The 17,625-nt window shown below is 46.5% G+C and overlaps 1 protein-coding gene across 1 annotated transcript in view; it reads left to right on the plus strand.

Annotated features, from left to right (window-relative positions):
• The window catches only part of LOC126282058 (lutropin-choriogonadotropic hormone receptor-like), an 800,001-nt gene that overhangs the window by 80,457 nt on the left and 701,919 nt on the right, over positions 1-17,625 (plus strand). The window lies entirely within an intron of this gene.

Here is a 17,625-nt window from a genome sequence, read left to right on the forward strand (position 1 = left end):
GTCGGGAACCTGGGCACATCAGTCATCCTCAAGTATTTTACTGTCCGCAAATCTTTGCCTCATACACTGAAGAGCCAAAGAAATGGTACACCTGCCTAATGTCGTGTAGAGTCCCCACGAGCAATCATAAATGCCGCAACACGACGTGGCATGCACTCAACTAACGTCTGAAGTAGTGCTGGAGGGAACTGACACCATGAATCCTGCAGGGCGGTCCATTAATCCGTAAGAGCACAGTGGGGTGGAGATCTGTTCTGAACAGCATGTCGCAAGACATCTTAGATATATCACTAACCTTCATGTTTGGCGAGTTTGGTGGCCAGCGGAAGTATTGAATATCAGAAGAGTGTTCCTGGAGCCAAGCTGTAGCTATTCGGGACGTATGGGGTGATGCATTGTCATGCTGAAATTTCTCAAGTCCTTCAGAATGCATAATGAACATGAATGGATGATTACGTACGTGTATCACTCCAACTGCACACGTTCCACACCATTACACAGTCTCCACCAGCTTGAACAGTCCCCTGCGCAAATGCAGGGTCCATGGATTCAAGAGGTTCTATCCATACCCGTAGCTATCCACTGTGGCCGAGCGGTTCTAAGCGCTTCAGTCTGGAACCGCGTGACCGCTAGGGTCAAAGGTTCGAATCCTGCCTCGGGCATGACTGTGTGTGATGTCCTTAGGTTAGTTAGGTTTAAGTTGTTCTAAGTTCTAGGGGACTGATGACCTCAGATGGTAAGTCCCATACTGGTCAGAAACATCTGAACCATTTGAACCATAACCGTACACGTCCCCCCGATCATTACAATTGGTACAGAGACTCGTCCGACCAGGCAACATTGATTCAGTCATCAACAGTCCAATGTCGATGTTGATGGGCCCAGGTGAGGCGTAAAGCTTTGTGTCGTGCAGTCGTCAAGGATACACGAGAAGGCCTTCCTCTCCGAAAGCCCATATCGAGGATGTTTTGTTGAATTTTTCGCACGCTGACACTTGTTGATGGCCCAGCACTGACATCTCCAGTAGTCTGCTGGATGGTTGCACTTCGGTCACGTTGAACGGTGCTCTTCAGCCGTCATTGCTCTCGTTATTGCAGGATTTTTTTGCCACCGCAGCGATGTCGGACATACTATGTTTCACCGGATTCCTGATATCCACGGTACACTCGTGAAATGGGTAGTACGCGAAAATCCCCATGTCATCGCTACCTCGAAGATGCTATTTCCCATCGCTCGTGCGCCGACTGTCACACCACGTTCAAACTCACTTAAATCTTGACAACCTGCCATTGTAGTAGCAGTAACCGATCTAACACATGCGCCAGACATTTGTTGTCTTACATAGGCGTTGCCGTCAGAAGCGCCATATTTTGCCTGTTTACTTATATCTGTATTTTAATTCGCATACCTATACCCGTTCAGTGTATATGATGCTTTACGGCAGGGTGCATTGTCATGCTGATGCAACAGCATCTCCGAGCTGTTCCTCCCCTGTACTCTGTGGTCCGAGCACGGGGCTCACAACCCGAACCACATGCCACTGTTAAGCACTAATGAAGGACTGGGTCGCTTATTTCGATTGCACATAATTCATTAAGGTCAATCCAACACATTTATATCAAATAACATAAATGAATTTACATTTGAATCTGTCTGATATTAAACAGGTATTTAAAAAAACCATTTCAATATCAGCTGATTTAGTGCGTGAAGCGCGAGTTAAACCAATAACCAGATAAACTAAACAATTCTCCGTAATTCAAAAGAAAGAGAAAAACAAAATTGGATCAATACACGCCGCTGACAAATATCCAAGAAACCTCACAGTACTACTCAAAAGAATACACTGAAGTGGGGAGCAGACATTCACCCGACAGAACACTTCCAGATGAGTTCAATAACACAGCTGCGTACCCCATAAAACTGCACGACATTAAATATACTTCATTTGACGAATACCAAATACTCATTACGCCACTCCTGTTTCAACTGCAGTGTCCCTAAGAAACAGGCGCTTATTCTAAAAGAACAATTTTTTTATATGTTTAAATTACAGCATTAAGGAATTCCAAAAGATGTCCAATCGGACCCCCTCACCCCCCCCCCCCCCCCCTCTTTCAGTTGAGGCACATATCTTTCCTATCTCTAGGCGGAGGCTGAGGCAGAAACACAGAATGTCACAAAAACACAGTTCTGCTATAAAATCCTACAGGACACCCGGAAGCAGTAACAGACAAGGGGTCGGCACCAACAAGTAACACAGGCTAAGAGCCAGGCTGGGAGCACATCCTACGAGAGCTTGTTCACAATATGCTCACCACAAACTGTAGACATTCCGGCCGAACATCCTCTTGCGGTGGCTGCCAGAAGGATGAAGCAACCAACAGGCCCACGCCGTGCTTCTCACAGAGGCACCTCAATTTGTACAAACATCTCGGCCAACGCCAACTCCGGACTCCTCTCTCACTGCGATGCTTGGCACAGTTCATATGAAATGCCTTCCAGGCAACCAGTAACCGCCGCCGGAGTTTCACGAGTAGCAAACAGCCCCAGCGTAACAGACATCACACGTGTGCTTACGCCCGAACCACCACTCCGCCAGTCTCACCGGCCGCCTCAAACCGACTGCCTCTCTCCGTCCTGCGCGCCCCAGCCGAAAACGCAAAGATGCTCACGGCCGGGGACGCGCCAAAGATAACAAGCCGATCGCTGATGATCGACCAGCGATCTGGCTCACACTGTATTCGAATTTCCACGGGGTATAGCACGATTCATGACACCAAATCAATCTTTTCCATTCACCCAATATCCAGCGGCGACACTTTACACCACCTCAATATTGACTATCTGGAGGAAGTAGGTTACAGTACGCTTGTTCGCCCACTGCTTGAATACTGCTCAACAGTGTGGGATCCGTACCAGATAGGCTTGATAGAAGAGATAGAGAAGATCCAACGGAGAGCAGCGCGCTTCGTTACAGGATCATTTAGTAATCGCGAAAGCGTTACGGAGATGATAGATAAACTCCAGTGGAAGACTCTGCAGGAGAGACGCTCAGTAGCTCGGTACGGGCTTTTGTTAAAGTTTCGAGAACATACCTTCACCGAAGAGTCAAGCAGTATATTGCTCCCTCCTATGTATATCTCGCGAAGAGACCATGACGATAAAATCAGAGAGATTAGAGCCCACACAGAAGCATACCGACAATCCTTCTTTCCACGAACAATACGAGACTGAAATAGAAGGGAGAACCGATAGAGTTACTCAGGGTACCCTCCGCCACACACCGTCAGGTGGCTTGCGGAGTATGAATGTAGATGTAGATGTAGATGTAGAACTTGAGAAATCGAGAGTAATTCCTTTCGTTGATATCAAGAGCTTGAGAAATCAAGAGCAATTCCTTCCGTTGATTTCAGGAAATTTTTTACAACCAATGCTCGACGGTCGCTGTCCGTCGGTACATCAGGTGCGCTTGGTTTCGGCTCAGCTGTTGTTGTTCTTTCGCGTTTTCACTTCACAGTCACATCATTAATAGTCGACTTGGAGAGCTTTAGATGGGTTGAAACGGCTTCGACGGGGCCGGTTACTCAAGTGACATCCAGTGACTAATCCTCGTTCAAAGTCACTGAGACCTCCTTGCTGACACTTCATGCTATTTGTATTTCTATTCTGACAACACAGTACGGTGGGCTCACCTCTCGTAAGAGCTGGTGGTCAATTCCGAATTACAGAGGGATGTTCCGATGTTTTGATCAGGTATTGTAACTCCAGCATCCTCTATAGTTTGATTAGAATTAGTTAGCATCTGTTGTTTTGTTCTGAAGTCGACACGTGCCGTGGGAAGCACCGTCTTCCAGGCATGTATTAGAGCGTTTCCTTGTCCTCCATGATAAGGAATTGTATTGAAGTTTCTTTATCCTAAAGCAATTACACAAAAAATCAGACAAGCCACGAATTGTATAGATCTCTAGAGGGGCCACTAAGCACGAGTTACATCTGTTCTTAATTTCAATAAGAACAGAATAGTTTTTGCTCTCGTTGATTATCTCAATACTCGTACAACGCACGGTAGCGCATCCTCCCAAACTTAGCGTATCGCATTGCTTTTGTTATGTGTAAGCGCTGGTAAATAGCGTTGATTTCAATTCTTTATTTACTTAGCTCTACAAAATTGTGAAGATTAAAGTCTCGCCCTTTTAAAAAACATATCAGAATTGTGAAATTCGTGTGTGGTATAGGTCTCGATAGTGTACCCAAGTGTGTCAAAAATCTCTTCGTAATCGTATTGGCGTCATAGTTTAGTTATTTTTCGTGAAATAGGCAAAACTTTCACATTCAGAAAGGTTCCGTCTTGAGAATTGCCAGGCATAACGGTTTGCGCAACAGAAGTCATAACGCAGTGGGAACCGACAGTGTTGGCAGAGCTCCGCATTGGTGTATTGCTGGGGGGGGGGGGGGGGGGGGGAGGGAGTGCATGCAGCCCACTAGCTGTCGAATGCCACCTCCTTTACATCGGACTATAGTTATCAGGTCTAGGGGTACCGGGTTCGTAACGAGCCACTGCTTACATTTTGATTAAAAATCATCAACAATGGCTGCCGACGACTTCAAATGAAAGAAGGTGCCCTCCTTCCCCTAAAGGCCTTATCAGAGAGGATGGAGTAACAGAGATTGATGACCAACTGTTGAACTCAGTGTGGAGAAACTGCCGATAAAATGTGGAAGAATCAGCCATGGTAAACAGCACGGGGATGCAGAGGACAATGGAAGCCACTGTTTTAAAGACACACAATATGTATTCACAGGACATGTGGCTTGTAACTGAAAAAGTGTCATGATGATCTCTCCGTTGGCGAAAGAGTCCACATCAGGCCCCCATTCGTTTTCCAAGAGGTGACTGCCAAGGGAAAGTGACTTTGACAAAAAATTGAATAACCAGCGAAAAGATAACACTCTACAGAACGGAACGTGGACTATCACAAATTAGAACTTCTACATCAACGGCTACGTAGATGCTCCGCAAACCACCGTCCGGTGCGTGGCGGGGGGTACCTTGTACCACTACTGGTCTTTTCCGTTCCTGTTCCTACATGCCTCCACATGAACTCTAATATCTCGTATCTTGTCTTCGGGGTCCTTAAGCGCAATGTGTGTTGGCGGCAGTAGAATCATTCGGCAGTCAGCTTCAAATGCCTGTTCTCTAAATTTTCTCAATAGCGTTCTTCGAAAAGAACGTCGCTTCCCCCCAGGGATTCCCTTTTGAGTTCCCGAAGCGTCTCCACAATACTTACATATCGTTCAAACCCACCTCTAACAAGTCTAGCTGACCACCTCTGAATTGTCTCGATGTCATCCTTCAATCCTTCCTGGTACGAATCCCAAACACTCGTAATCAAGAATATTTCGCACCAGTATCCTATACGCGGTCTCCTTTACAGGTGAACCACACCTTCCTAAAATTCTCCCAATAAACTGAAGTCGACTATTCGCTTTTCCTACCACAGTCTTCACATCCTAGTTCCATATCATATCGTTTTGCATCGTTACGCCCAGATATTCAAACGACGTGAGTGTTTCGAGCAGTACACTGGACTACTAATTCTGTGTCCGAACTTTACAGGTTTGCCTGTCCTACTCATCGACATTAACTTACGTTTTCTCACATTTAGAGCTAGCTGCCATTTATCACACCGTCGTTTTGTATCTTCTTACAGTAACTCAACTCTGATAGCTTAGCGTTCACCATAACATCATCAGCAAGCAACCGCAGATTTCATCCTGCTCCCATCCCCCCCCCCCCCCCCCCATATACGTCAAATCATTTACGTACATAGAGAAAAACAGCGATCCTATCACAATTCCTTGGGACACTCCTGACGATATTCTTGTCTCTGATGAACATTGGCCGTCGAGGACGACATATTGGGTTCTATTATTTAAGAAGTCTTCGAACGACTCTCATATTAGCGAACGTATTCCAAATGCACACACCTTCGTTAACAGCCGGCAATGGGGCACTGTGTTAAATACTTTCCCGAAATCTAGAAATATGGAATATGCCTATTCTCCTCCATCCATAGTTTGCAGTATAAGGAGAAAAGGGTAAGCTGAGTTTCGGCTGAGCGATACTTTCTAAAACCCCGCTGATTCCTGGCCAAAAGCTCTCAGTCTCAAGAAAATTTATTCTAAATCTGCATCTACTCCGCAAGCCACCTGAAGGTGTGAGGTGGACGGTATTTTTTGTACCATTAACTAATCTCTCCAACCCTGTTCCACATGCGAACAGCAAGACGGATGCAGGAGGAATTAATATGATGTCCGACTCTTCCCAGAAAGCGCTCTCTCAAAATTTCAATAGTAAACCTCTCCATGATGCACAACACCTCTCTTGTAATGTATACCAACGTAATTTGTTGAGCATCTCCCTATCGCTCTCGTCCCGACTAAACTATTCCGTGACGAAACGTGCCGCTCCTTGTCGAGTCTTGTCTATCTCTTCTATCAGTCATATCTGATAGGGATCGCAGATAGATGAGCGATACTCAAGAGTGGGTCGAACAAACGACTTATAGGCCACTTCCTTCGTGAATGAGTTACATTCCTTTAGGATTCTTGCTAAGAATCTGAGTCTGCCATCTGCTTTTTCCACTTATTTATACTCAACCACAATTTAGTAATGACAAAGAATAAGCTGCAGTTCAAGAAAAACTAGCTGAAGTTTTAGAAAAATGTCCAGAAGAATCAAAATAAAAAGAACTGAGATATGAAGTACTGTGGAATGATGAGATGTGTTTAATGTCTCTAAAGCTGTAGATAAAGCGATAATGAGTACCACTAAATACTGAAGTCGGAAGTTCTGTTGAAGAGAAATGGATGACCATGAAAATGTCAATCACGGAAAATGGACATACAAGCAGGAAAAATATGTGTAAGTGCAAAGAAACCTTTGGTATTAGAAGAAATACTTCAGTTGGTCGACAAAAGAAGGAAGGACAAACATCATCTAGGAATAACAGCAATATGGCAGTGTAACTGTTATGTCTGCCACACACGGCCCCTGCTAGGTAGACTACACTCAAGACACCCCTGTGTACCAGATAACATACACAAGCACTTGCAGGCGCAACCAAGAGGAAAACAATTCTTCAAAACAAACAGAACTTGCTAGAGACTAATGCAAACCTTTTTCTGCAGAGGTCGCCTCACAGGTACAGGGAAAGTTGGAGTACTCTGCCGGCCTCCGTCGCCTTTATAAGGCCACCGCAGCAGCAGTACAACCAGTTCCTCGCCGAGCTAGGACCAGCTGCGACGGACCTCACCGACGCTCTTGATGAATGGTTGTCTACAATTTATTTGTTTCTGTGTGTACATAGTGATTGTTCAAGAATTGTAGTTCAGTTTAAATAAACGACATTATACTGAGTGTTCTACAATGCTAAGTGTTCTTCAGTAAGCCTCTCGATTATGAAGCGAATAGCAAGCGAAGACAAGACAATGCGAAATGGCAGGAGGGAAAACGTAGAGAAATCGAAAAACAAATGATAGTTGAGGAAACTGACCTAGCATACAGAAAAGTCAAAATAGGCGTCGGTTAAATTAAAAGCAAAGACATCAAATTTGAGAAGGCAATGGGAACTCCATCGCTAAACGCAGAGGACGAGCGGGTAGGTGGAAAGATACATCGAAAGGGCTAGTGCTAGGGAGTCTCTCTAGACTAGACCTGCCTTGTGGCAGCGCTCGGTCTGCTATCACTGATAGTGGCGACACGCGGGTCCAACGTATACTAACGGACCGCGGTCGATTTATAGGTTACCACCTAGCAAGTGTGGTGCCTGGCGGTGACACCACGGATTTATTCTCGTAAATTTTGTGAATGGAAAAGCTGCTGTTTACCTCGGTTTGTGGAAGGCAGCGACGCGTGGCACGTGCAGGTCTTCAGCAGTGGCTTGACAAAAACAGAAATCCGAGAGATTTCCCACCAGAAATTCTCACGGGCAACATTCCCCCGAGTAGGCCGCTTCACCTCTTACGCTAGAGTGCTAAAACAGCGCCTTTCAAAGCTGTACAAGCCACGTGAGCTACTTGAACAAAGCCCAGAAGACGGAAGCAGGAAAGCAGAGCCACCGTTACGTTCCCTTGAACACCGTACGAAGCGAGCTGGGTTTATGCACCCAGATATCTCGCCGCCGATCACAAGGCGAGAGCCGCTATTCTGCAAAATATTTGATTGTTAACAGAGAATACAAAAAAGCTGGATAAGAAAATTCTGCTGGCTTTCCGTGCACGCAGGAAGAGAGGTTGAGACTATCAGCAGTCACTATGATAAACCTTGCAAGTTTTCTCCCTTCCTACAGTAACTATGAGTATGAGTGAAACAGTCAGTCGTGGTTTGCTCGGAGAGGGGAGGAGACGATTTCTGGACGAGGACACGGAAACTTCTTCATCTTTTTTCGGTGCCCTGCTTCAACTTGGCGCGCCTTTAGCGGTTTTGGAGTAACTTGTCACTTTTAGCGTATTGCATGTCTCTGTGCACTGCGTAACTCACAATCTGCGTGTCCGTTTCGCAACTTGAAACTGCATTTTATCGTTATTTATCATATTGGAATCTAATGCGATCCATTGTATGCTCATTTAATGGGTTTTCAGACTTTGATAAATGATTTTCATCTATCTACGGTCTTCCAGAGGTCATTCAACTGCCTTCTGTACAGTTATCAGAAATTTGAATATTATAACGATGGAGAGCTTATTGCTATTTACGCATTTGATGAAACTTACTGTAAATCAATGCAACCTCTGTGAGACGAAATAAACTAGCATATTTAAAAATAAATTCTCTCAAGCCATCATTTCCTACCACAACATACTGATGAAGCGACAATTTTCTTATAAAAAAAAAGTCTTTAGTGAAACTGTAGTCTCACTGTATCGGTGTTATACATGTGCCACAACTAGAAACATGTTGTTGCCATTTACTCTTGGAAGTTAGCTGGGTCATTTTTAATTACATAAATGTAAATTCATTTTTTATTTCGTTGATAATGAAATTTTTGCTGCATCGTTGCTTAGCAGCGTGAAAGCTATCGACTTATCAGTTGTGTTGGATTCTATTTTAGAATAGAATCATTTGTGTGGTCTTTTGTGCGTTCAGTTCGCGAGTGTGGTTGGCAGCTTGCACTGTCGACTGTCGACTACTGAACCATGGTCGATTCGCACACAACGTCCAATAGAAGAATAGACGGCAACAATTATTCATTGTTACGTACAATCTATACTCGATGTTAACAAATTTTTCTTCTTCAGAAACGCATTCCTTGCCATTGCCAGTCTGCATTTTATATCCTCTCTACTTCGACCATTATCAGTTTTTTGCTCCCCAAATAGCAAAACTCCTTTACCTCATTTCCTAATCTAATTCCCTCAACATCACCCAACTTAATACGACTACATTCCATTATCTTCGTTTTGCTTTTGTGATTTTCATCTTATACCCTCCTTTCAAGACACTGTGCATTCCGTTCAACTGCTCTTCTAAGTCCTTTACTGTCTCTCACAGAATTACAATGTCATCGGCGAACCTCAAAGTTTTTATTTCTTCTCCATGGGTTTTAATACCTGCTCTGAACGTTTCTTTTGTTTCCTTTACTGCTTGCTCAGTATACACATTGAATAGCATCGGGGAGAGGCTACAACCCTGTCTCACCTCCTTCCCAACTACTGCTTCCCTTACATGTCCCTAGACTCTTATAACTGCCATATGCTTTCTGTACAAATTTTAAATAGCCTTTCGCTCCCTGTATTTTACCCTGTCATCTTCAGAATTAGAAAAAGGATATTCCAGTCAACATTGTCAAAAGCTTTCTCTAAGTCTACAAATGCTAGAAATGTAGGTTTGCCTTTCCTTAATATTTCTTCTAAGATAAGTCGCAGGGTCAGTACTGCCTCACGTGTTCCAACATTTCTACGAAATCAAAACTGATCTTCCCCGAGGTCGGCTTCTACCAGCTTTCCATTCGTCTGTGAAGAATTCGCGTTATTATTTTGCAGCTGTGACTTATTAAACTGACAGTTCGGAAATTTTCACATCTGTCAACACCTGATTCCTTTGGGATTGGAATTATTATATTCTTCGTGAAGTCTGAGGGTATTCCGCCTGTCTCATAGATCTTGCTCACCAGATGGTAGAGTTTTGTCAGGAGTGGATCATGCATTGTAAACGATGGGGATACTATCAAGCTTCCGCATGGTACTCCGAAAATAACTTTTACGTCTGTCGATTTTGTCCCGTTAAGAGCAACTTGTTGAGTTCTGTGTGCAAGGAAATTTTAAATCCAGTCGCAAATGTGAGCCAATAGTCGGGAAGCTTATTTCCTCCTCTCCACCGCCCACCACCACCCAACAGCAGTACCGGACGATGTCAAATACCTTCCTGAAGACAAGGAACGCAGTATCACCCTGAGTACCGTTGTCTACAGCTCTGTGGATCTCATGGAGCAACTGAGAGAGCTGAGTGTCGCAAGATCTCTGTCTTCGGAATCCGTGTTGCTGTTTTACACAGGAGATTTTCGTTCTCCAAGAACGTCATAATTCTCGAGCGTAAAACATGTTCCACAATTCTACAACAATTTGAAGTCAGTGATATAGGCATATGAGTACAATTATATGCATCTGTTCTACGACCCTTCGGGAAAACGAGAATGACCTGTGGTTTTTTTTAAATCGCTAGGTACTCTTCGTTGCTCCACAATAGAAACGACTGTGTTTGAAATAGTCCCGTGTTCGGGAAGCATGGATGGTGAGGAATGACATCGCAATATATTGCGCTATAAATTGCGGTTCTGCCTGCCTCGGACGAGTTGTCGACAACTGGGGTGGCGACCTGGGGAGACTTCTCATTCTTGCAAAGTTTTGGTCGGGCATAGGGGCGGTATTCTTCGCATCGTGGTTTAGGAAACCATGGCGAATGAGTTCTGGTCATGTTTTACCTCTCATGCAACATTTTTGAACAGGACAGAACTCGTCCGCACATGTCACGAGTCTTTATGTTTTTCCTCATAAATGTAGACGTACAGCTGTGGCAAGAAACATCTCCAAGACTATTCGGAAAATAAGTTCCGATCGGTCACAAAATGGAAACCACAGTGAAAATCCGATGACGCTTTGCTCATACGTGTCTTTAGAATGCCCGTCGATCGTGCCACGTCGGTCTTTTCAGTTCTGAGTGCACGGTGAGCACGTAAAAGGCCTAGAAAATGTCTGAGGATCTGATGAGAGATTTCGCTTGACGTCACGCATCCAACATAAAATAACCCTCATCAGGTTCCTTCTTCGTAACAGTTCTCGGCTGCACTCTGCAGGGGCAATAAAGATGCTTCCGCAGCGTTTTCGATGCGAAGCGTTTGATCGCCCAAAATACAGCCCTTCAATGGCTCCCACCGAGTTTCATCTCTGCTCACATGACCTGCTGGCTATGAAGACAACGTCTCGGGCACAGATAACGAGCTGTAGGTCATCCTAGAGAATTGGCGTCAAGCATAGGACGGTGCCTGATGTGACGCGGTTACTGGAAAGTGGAGAGAACGTTACGACATATTACAGTTTTGAATATGGCTGTTACCCAGCAACCGTATACTACACTCCTGGAAATTGAAATAAGAACACCGTGAATTCATTGTCCCAGGAAGGGGAAACTTTATTGACACATCCCTGGGGTCAGATACATCACATGATCACACTGACAGAACCACAGGCACCTAGACACTGGCAACAGAGCATGCACAATGTCGGCAATAGTACAGTGTATATCCACCTTTCGCAGCAATGCAGGCTGCTATTCTCCCATGGAGACGATCGTAGAGATGCTGGATGTAGTCCTGTGGAACGGCTTGCCATGCCATTTCCACCTGGCGCCTCAGTTGGACCAGCGTTCGTGCTGGACGTGCAGACCGCGTGAGACGACGCTTCATCCAGTCCCAAACATGCTCAATGGGGGACAGATCTGGAGATCTTGCTGGCCAGGGTAGTTGACTTACACCTTCTAGAGCACGTTGGGTGGCACGGGATACATGCGGACGTGCATTGTCCTGTTGGAACAGCAAGTTCCCTTGCCGGTCTAGGAATGGTAGAACGATGGGTTCGATGACGGTTTGGATGTACCGTGCACTATTCAGTGTCCCCTCGACGATCACCAGAGGTGTACGGCCAATGTAGGAGATCGCTGCCCACACCATGATGCCGGGTGTTGGCCCTGTGTGCCTCGGTCGTATGCAGTCCTGATTGTGGCGCTCACCTGCACGGCGCCAAACACGCATACGACCATCATTGGCACCAAGGCAGAAGCGACTCTCATCGCTGAAGACGTCACGTCTCCATTCGTCCCTCCATTCACGCCTGTCGCGACACCACTGGAGGCGGGCTGCACGATGTTGGGGCGTGAGCGGAAGACGGCCTAACGGTGTGCGGGACCGTAGCCCAGCTTCATGGAGACGGTTGCGAATGGTTCTCGCCGATACCCCAGGAGCAACAGTGTCCCTAATTTGCTGGGAAGTGGCGGTGCGGTCCCCTACGGCACTGCGTAGGATCCTACGGTCTTGGCGTGCATCCGTGCGTCGCTGCGGTCCGGTCCCAGGTCGACGGGCACGTGCACCTTCCGCCGACCACTGGCGACAACATCGATGTACTGTGGAGACCTCACGCCCCACGTGTTGAGCAATTCGGCGGTACGTCCACCCGGCCTCCCGCATGCCCACTATACGCCCTTGCTCAAAGTCCGCCAACTGCACATACGGTTCACGTCCACGCTGTCGCGGCATGCTACCAGTGTTAAAGACTGCGATGGAGCTCCGTATGCCACGACAAACTGGCTGACACTGACGGCGGTGGTGCACAAATGCTGCGCAGCTAGCGGCATTCGACGGCCAACACCGCGGTTCCTGGTGTGTCCGCTGTGCCGTGCGTGTGATCATTGCTTGTACAGCCCTCTCGCAGTGTCCGGAGCAAGTATGGTGGGTCTGACACACCGGTGTCAATGTGTTCTTTTTTCCATTTCCAGGAGTGTACTATTGTTACAATTTCCTATTATGATGCTTGGATGTTGTTCAATGATGGTGTCACTGGAAGAATCAAGAGCGTTAGGAGACTCGGATTTGATGCACGTCGCTCCACTGAAAATTTACTGAAGAAAGTTGCGCCGTGCGGAGTGGCCGCGCGATTGAGGCGCCATGTAACGGACTGCGCTGCATCTCCCGCCGGAGGCTTGAGTCCTCCCCCGGGCATGGGTCTGTGTGTTGCTCTTAGCATAAGTTAGTTTAAGTAAGTTTAAGTTGTGTATAAGTCTAGGGACCGATGACCTCCGCTGCTTGGTCCCTTCGGAATTCACACACATTCCAACATTTGAAGAAAATTGATGATTAAATTGAAGAGTACGACAGAAGGATCTGGATAGAAGAAAAGAGCTACATGAAAACCAAAAGGACTAAATAAGTGGATATGGCCGACGTTAAGGTACTTTTTTCCGGCCTAATTGCCAGTAAAATCTTTTTTTCTGTATTCCCCGCAACTTTATTTTTTCCGTGTATAAGGAATATTTTCTGCTAAGCCATTACAACTAAAAAAGAAACTTTGTGCCGACTTTGAAAAAACTGTGAGACAGCTTACTGTAGTACCAAATTTCCCAGCGTGCGTTACTGTCAACTCCGTTCAAATTTATGCGTAACAGAAATTTCTGTATATCATACACATAATTTTAAAATATTATTGAGGGGGTTTTAAGACTGACATTAAAACTGGTTTACTGACTTGTTTATCTAAATACTAAGAATAGTCTGATCTATCACTTTTTGAAAGAGAAGTTAGATAATCGTTGAGGAAATGTTCCTCATGTCGTAGTATGTGTTCTACAAATATCCATCAACCTGCAGATCACAGCAAGTGAAAAAAAAACTATTGAAAAATATAGATTATAGCCAATAATGTGATGCTAACATGTGTCACTTTTGGTTCAATTATCTCTCAAAGAGTAAAAGTTGCATTAGGTGATGTACAGCAGAGTATTTCCTGAAAAGTGCCTCCCTTAAGAGCGTGAAAATGGCTCTGAGCACTATGGGACTTAACTTCTGAGGTTATCAGTCCCCTAGAACTTAGAACTACTTGAACCTATCTAAAATGGTTCAAATGGGTCTGAGCACTATGGGACTTAACATCTATGGTCATCAGTCCCCTAGAACAAAGAACTACTTAAACCTATCTAACCTAAGGACACCTGCGACACCTGCGACCGTAGCGGTCCCGCTGTTCCTGAATGTAGCGCCTAGAACCGCGCGGCCAAACCGGCCGGGCTTAAGACCGTACGTGATGGTCTGTCAGTGGTTACAAAGTCGTGTCAAAAATTGCAAAGGAATTGGCAATATGAGCCGACGTGCCAGAACGAAGTTGCACCACCTCTACGCCTTGATGCTTGCACTGATTCGGATGGGAACGTGTCACGAAGCTGTTATCCTTTCCTGGGGCTCGTTGGCTCACAATTATTGTAACTTATACATGGTATCCTGATACTCCCACTGGGACGGAGTTACGGTCCGAGCTGATCCAACGTACGAGGGCTGTTCGGAAAGTAAGTTTCAATCGGTCGCGAAATTGGCAAGCACTCTTAAAATGAAACATGTGTTATTCGCAACAGTTAGCCACACCTTCCAGCCACTTCTCTACATGGTCACTGCTCCGGCTTACACATACATCGTAGCTTCAACATAGGATTATACAGCTAACAGGTTGGAGGTAACTGTCAGGGACAGTACATTTACCTAGACTTCGGCACCTACTAGGGGTGTCTTCATCAGAATGAAATTCTTATAATCGTAAAACAACATTGCTAAAAAGCAATGGTCCGAAATCTGAGCAGCTGTACTCAAGTCAGAAGTGAAATACAATGATGTAACCTTTGCCATGTGTGCCCTGCTGGGAACAACATCAGTCTGGTGATGTTCCAGGCTATGCTCAAGTCAGAAGTGAGCATAGCTGTTCTAATTTCTGACCATTGCTTTTTAGCGATGTTATTTTACGATTTATCGAAATTTCATTGAGATGAAGACACCCCTGGTAGGTGCCGAAGCCTAGGTGAACGTAACTACCAGTTATGCGCAACCGGTTGGCTGTATAATCCCATGCTGAAACTACACTACTGGAAATGGAAAAAAGAACACATTGACACCGGTGTGTCAGACCCACCATACTTGCTCCGGACACTGCGAGAGGGCTGTACAAGCAATGATCACACGCACGGCACAGCGGACACACCAGGAACCGCGGTGTTGGCCGTCGAATGCCGCTAGCTGCGCAGCATTTGTGCACCACCGCCGTCAGTGTCAGCCAGTTTGCCGTGGCATACGGAGCTCCATCGCAGTCTTTAACACTGGTAGCATGCCGCGACAGCGTGGACGTGAACCGTATGTGCAGTTGACGGACTTTGAGCGAGGGCGTATAGTGGCCATGCGGGAGGCCGGGTGGACGTACCGCCGAATTGCTCAACACGTGGGGCGTGAGGTCTCCACGGTACATCGATGTTGTCGCCAGTGGTCGGCGGAAGGTGCACGTGCCCGTCGACCTGGGACCGGACCGCAGCGACGCACGGATGCACGCCAAGACCGTAGGATCCTACGCAGTGCCGTAGGGGACCGCACCGCCACTTCCCAGCAAATTAGGGACACTGTTGCTCCTGGGGTATCGGCGAGGACCATTCGCAACCGTCTCCATGAAGCTGGGCTACGGTCCCGCACACCGTTAGGCCGTCTTCCGCTCACGCCCCAACATCGTGCAGCCCGCCTCCAGTGGTGTCGCGACAGGCGTGAATGGAGGGACGAATGGAGACGTGACGTCTTCAGCGATGAGAGTCGCTTCTGCCTTGGTGCCAATGATGGTCGTATGCGTGTTTGGCGCCGTGCAGGTGAGCGCCACAATCAGGACTGCGTACGACCGAGGCACACAGGGCCAACACCCGGCATCATGGTGTGGGCAGCGATCTCCTAAACTGGCCGTACACCTCTTGTGATCGTCGATCGGACACTGAATAGTGCACGGTACATCCAAACCGTCATCGAACCCATCGTTCTACCATTCCTAGACCGGCAAGGGAACTTGCTGTTCCAACAGGACAATGCACGTCCGCATGTATCCCGTGCCACCCAACGTGCTCTAGAAGGTGTAAGTCAACTACCCTGGCCAGCAAGATCTCCGGATCTGTCCCCCATTGAGCATGTTTGGGACTGGATGAAGCGTCGTCTCACGCGGTCTGCACGTCCAGCACGAACGCTGGTCCAACTGAGGCGCCAGGTGGAAATGGCATGGTGAGCCGTTCCACAGGACTACATCCAGCATCTCTACGATCGTCTCCATCGGAGAATAGCAGCCTGCATTGCTGCGAAAGGTGGATATACACTGTACTAGTGCCGACATTGTGCATGCTCTGTTGCCTGTGTCTATGTGCCTGTGGTTCTGTCAGTGTGATCATGTGATGTATCTGACCCCAGGAATGTGTCAATAAAGTTTCCCCTTTCTGGGACAATGAATTCACGGTGTTCTTATTTCAATTTCCAGGAGTGTATATGAGCAGAATCTTGTCTTTGGACACATCTTCCAGATTAGGTTGTTGAAGCTTTCGTATCGGGTTTTATTTTCCATCATGTGTGTATTTGTTTAATAAATCGTAATTAGTCACATAGTAAGTGGGCTCAGAGCCTCATACATTCTACATATGTCTTCTCTGATGTCAGGAAATAATAAAATATAGCAAACGACGAAAGAATCGTGTAGAAAAGAGTGCGTGGCACTGCGCAGTGGTTGAAACGGGATGACTATTACATCATTTGTAGGTCGATTGCAACTCAGAAAATTGGAGACAATGTTTCTAAAATGCTATAGAACTATTTGGTGGCAATAAATAAATAAGAAAATAAAAACTGACCAATTTCAAGTACATATCCCATTAACTTGTGAAGTCTCGTTTGGTTTCCTCCTCCCCAACTGGATTCTTCACTTTGGGCAGTGAGCAATGTTATTGAGTTGAATGAGTCAAATCTGTGTCAGTTGGAGCGCGCTCTGCAGTTAAGAAAAATGTCCAGAGGAAAAGTGAAATAACTATATGGGGGGAAAATGGTTTACAGCGAAGTGAAACTTCAGTTAATGTAACAGCGAGTAGAGCTCGGCAGCCACCCCATATAGTGAACGGCCTCAGCAGAATATCTGTAACTGAGCGGCGGCAGTGACCTCACAAAGTCGCAGCTGGACCACTTTACGCGGTGCGAAAGAGCTCTCGCGACAGACGGCGATAATAGCGATGGAGCCGTCGCCAGGACTGACTTGTGTTCTCCGGCCGGGCCGGCGGTTCGGCGCCCCTCAGAGCTGATTGTGACGTGTCGGTGCGGGGGTGGGGGGCGGAGCAGCGATAGCCCGTGATTTATGGCGCTGAGCATTACTTTCCGCCGCCGTCAACCAGCGCACAGCGATATGAAATGATGATAGGCGGCGCCTGGGACCCCGCTGTCTGCAACTCCACTAAAGTCTGCCGACTGGCCCCCAATGGACTTTTGTCTTGCGGAAAATGAATAGTCAGAGGAGGCGGCGGCTTTCCTA

The sequence above is a fragment of the Schistocerca gregaria genome, chromosome 7 (genome assembly GCF_023897955.1).
Source record: "Schistocerca gregaria isolate iqSchGreg1 chromosome 7, iqSchGreg1.2, whole genome shotgun sequence".
Lineage (NCBI taxonomy): Eukaryota > Metazoa > Arthropoda > Insecta > Orthoptera > Acrididae > Schistocerca > Schistocerca gregaria.